Source organism: Panthera pardus, unplaced genomic scaffold (assembly GCF_024362965.1).
Source record: "Panthera pardus isolate Hobbes unplaced genomic scaffold, ASM2436296v1 HiC_scaffold_10, whole genome shotgun sequence".
Taxonomy (NCBI): domain Eukaryota; kingdom Metazoa; phylum Chordata; class Mammalia; order Carnivora; family Felidae; genus Panthera; species Panthera pardus.
The window spans coordinates 47,797,461-47,801,720 of record NW_026526655.1 but is presented as its reverse complement, the minus strand read 5'-3'; the positions used below and the strand labels follow the sequence as shown (position 1 = coordinate 47,801,720).

General features: G+C 41.0%; 1 pseudogene; it reads left to right on the top strand.

The window, feature by feature from the left end:
* The first annotated feature begins 811 nt into the window (after window positions 1-811).
* On the top strand, window positions 812-2,595 carry LOC109274219 (ADP-ribosylation factor-like protein 6-interacting protein 6; annotated as a pseudogene).
* Window positions 2,596-4,260: the final 1,665 nt, after the last annotated feature.

The window sequence follows — 4,260 nt, the reverse complement described above, 5'->3', positions numbered from 1 at the left end:
GGTGGGGGGCAGGGAAGTAACCTGTGAGGACACACCCTGAGATCCTCCTGTCAATCTGTCAGGTTGGCCAGCCATTTTTTACACTTAAGAGCTATGTACCAGCACAATCACTAGGTAGGCGGAGCCTGTGAGAAACACTACATTTCCTCCTTTTCCAACAGCCAATTACCTACATCCACCCTCAAGACACGCCCCACCCCATAAAATCCTGTAAATACTCAGCTCTCCCTTTCCTCGGGGAGGAGGATTTGAGAAATGTTTTCCCATCTCCTTGCGTGGTGCCCTGCATTAAAACCCTTTTTCTCTGCCACAAAAACTGGCGATAGTCTTCAGGCTCAGCTGCACATCACCAACAGACCCTTGGTGGGTAACACTACCATGGGTGACTTTTGCGCATCCAGAAGCCCCAGCTTGCAGAGATCTGTGTAAACCCTTATTTCACTAGTTTACTTTTTCAAAAACTTAAGAATGAAATTTAAAATTTCTACAGTATAGTTTTATAAAAGTCTGGAATAGTTTTCTTTTTCCTACCTATCCCCTGTATGTCCCTTAAGTTATGTCTGATTTCTCTCTCTTGCCATCCTCCCTTTTCTCACTTCCCATTCACTCCTCAACCTACTGTAGTACGGTGGGTACCAATCATGTTATATTGTTCTTAAAAGGTCACCAACGGTCTCTTTTTATATCCCCTTTTGTAAGCAGAAAGAGTTAAATGCCCTCAGAAGAAGATGAGACATAGCTTTCTTGACAGAAGAAAAGTCATTTTAGACTCCCAGCCACCTTGTGATCTATGCTACTTGCCCAAATCACATTTCTTGCAACACTTCCTGGGATATTTGCAGTTGCAGAAGAATTGACCTTGGTAATGATTTTAAGGAAACAAACAAACCAAAAGAGAAAAAAGAAAAAGAAAAAGAGGTGAGAGCAAACAGCCACTGTCAGGCCAGGAGATACCCTAATCATATTGGGGACAATAAATCAGTAATAAAAGTCTTCACTGCTGGTTCAGAAGTAAAGATTGACTAACATTCTTGAGCTATCTTTGCTGGATCTAAAGCCCCTTGAGTACTCACAAACAGGACCAACTAAAGCAAAAGAATTAACGTTACTGACTCTTGCCAGCCCTCATGACCCGGACCTGGACTCTGGCACTTTAAGATGACCTATGCCCCTTTTCCTACCATGTCCATACATGGTTGGTTCTTGGAGAGTGGGAGGCATTCAGCTGCTCTGTGCCAAAGCCCTGGCACCCCTGTTGTTTTCCTGGCCTACATTTTCTGCCTTCATTCCGGGAGACGGTAGCAGTGAAAGTGAAGTGGATGATGAGAAGGACGGATGCGACTCAAGTTGCATGCCACTTGCGGAAGGAGTTCTCGGCTGGGGCGTCATCGGAGCCAAGAAAGGTCTCGTTGCTCCAGGAGGATGGAGACAGGTCTCCGGTTCTGCCAGATAAGCACAATGACATTTTCTGGGTGGTTGGGGGTGGCTGAGCCCAGGCTCAGCAAAGGCCGGTACAGGTCCTCTCAATTCTCTGTTTGCTGCTGTTCACCTTCTTTCTCACCATCATCTACTTGATAGTAAAAGAGTTATATGTTGAGAATTTGAAGAATGAAGAGGATGTAGACACTGGGCTACTAGGATTCTGGACTCTACTTATATCTCTGTCTGCAAGATTCTCCTGCTGTAGCTTTTCTTGCACAGTGACTAATCTTGACTTTTTTGAACCAAGAAGATTTCCTCCTACTCCTCTTTCACCTGCCAGGTGCAAGAAACTGACTACACATTCTTTCCATGCTACATAGCATGGCAGAGTGTTGTAGCTGCTCTTATTGTAACATGGTATCTCATGGAAACCCACATTGATACAATATTTTTGGCAAAACTTAGTCCTGATTGTATGAGAGGAAGAGATAGGATAAAATAGGCAGAGGGAAAGTATAGGACCTTAAGTCCCTGGGTGAGGAAAAACACTAGTTTGGAACAATGCTGGGAGTGTCTGACCACAGCAAACCACCTTAGGCTTAAGGTCCTTCTTAAGAATGTAACAGACCCCACCTACTCCCCCTCAGGTTTCCCTCTGGAATTTGACAAAAGCTCTAACTATGGCCGTAGGCCACCCCTCGTACAATGGAAACAAGCCAATCAGGAATGGACAACCTAGCACCCAGTGCTATGAAGCCAATAAGGGTAGGACCTGGCAAGGAACAAGGGGAAGGGAAGGGGGAGGGCTGACCAGAACCTTATAGAACAAGGACCCTTGCCTATTGTTGGTGGGCATTCATTTTTTAATATCTCCTCTCTGTAAAGAGAGCTTTCCTACTATTCTTCCTTTCTTATCTTATACTCTAATAAACTTTTGCCTGCTGCTCATTTTGTGTCCCCCTCTTCTTTCTTCCAAGTGGCGAGACAATGAATCCCAGGTATTGTGGTAAAAAATCCTGCAACAATTGCTCTGTAATAACAGGGAAGAGCATCATTTGTCTACTCAGAAGACCAAGAAACCTGCTGTTCATTATGTGGTTCGCGTCGTGGGCATTATGGATGACTTTTTTTTTTTTTTTAAATGGAGGACCTTCTTCAGCATCATTCTAGAGCTTAGGCATTGAGAATATCTGAGTATTATGTTTCAAGTAATTTCTTAAAAGTGTAAGATGTTTACCTCATCTTTTTACTTTTGTGTGCATTGTCCTTATAGATTATAGAAAACATTTTAATGGAAAACAAACACGAATACTTGAATACAAGACATTGGCTACTTTTATATGTATAATACTACATTTTGTCCAAAAAATACTAGTAGTACCGTTTAACTGTGATAGAAATACTTATTTATTCACTATATTAGGAAAGCAAACAATGCCTACTACTTTGACATTTTATAGAAGCTACTTCTAAGTCAGAATATTAGTTTTCAATAGTAGCATAGTCACTAGAAGGGGCATTTATATTTTTTAATGGGGTATAGTTCCTTATGTTTTGTTTTCCTTTTACATATTTTCCTACTACATATTGAATTTGTATGTTTTTAGCATTGTTACATCTAGACAAACATAAGTATTAGTTTTTAGATGGTACAAACCTAATACCATTTTAAATAAGTATTTTGTATTTTTAAAAAAGCAAAAAACAAAACAAACAAACAAAAAAAGCCATGCTGGCCTAAGTTTAAATGAAGTAAACCTATTCTAGTAAAAAAAAAAAAAAAAAAAAAAAAAAAAAAAAAGACTGAAAAAAGTAAATTATTTCAGCCACTAAAATACTGATAAATTTGAAGTTGTTCATTATCTGTGTTTTCACAGTTGCAGATATTTGTTATTGGTATATATGTTGCAGGATTCTTTTTTACCTCAATACCCGGGATTCATTGTCTTGCCACCTCATGAATGAAGAGTGGACACAAAATGAACAGCAGGCAAAAGTTTATTAGAGTATAAGAAAGTAAGAATAGTACGAAAGCTCTCTTTGAATAGAAGGGGCATTAGAAAGAGAATGCCTGTGACAATGGGCAAGGGACTTTGTTTTATAAGGTTTTGGTCGCTGCCTCCCCCTTCGGATCCAGTTCCCCTTTGTTTCTTCTCAGGTTCACCCTTATTGGCTTGATGGTTCTAGGTACTGGGTTGTTCATTCCTGATTGGCTAGATTCCATTGTGTAAATCAGACTGGTCATACTGTCCCTCCTATAACAGAAGTTTTATAATTTACCTATTTTGGTTTGGTATTTTTTTTTAATTTTTTTTTTAATGTTTATTTATTTCTGAGACAGAGAGAGACAGAGCATGAGTGGGGAGGGGCAGAGTGAGAGCGGGAGACACAGAATCCGAAGCAGACTCCAGGGTCTGAGCTGTCAGCACAGAGCCTGACTCGGGGCTCAAACTCATGAACGGTGAGATCATGACCTGAGCCAAAGTTGGTCGCTCAACCAACTGAGTTACCCAGGTGCCCCTGGTTTGGTATTTTCATTGTCAAATTCCTGAGGAGAACCTGAGGGAATAGGTGGTGTCTGTTACGTTCTAAAGAGGAACCTAAAGCCTGAGGAAGTTTGCTCCTGGTCAGATGCTCCCAGCATTGTTTTAAAATATGTGTTTTTCACCAGTCAGAGTGGTCAAAATGAACAAATCAGGAGACTATAAATGCTGGAGAGGAGGTGGAGAAACGGGAACCCTCTTTCACTGGTGGTAGGAATGCAAACTGGTGCAGCCGCTCTGGAAATCAGTGTGGAGGTTCCTCAAAAAATTAAAAATAGAACTACCCTATGACCCA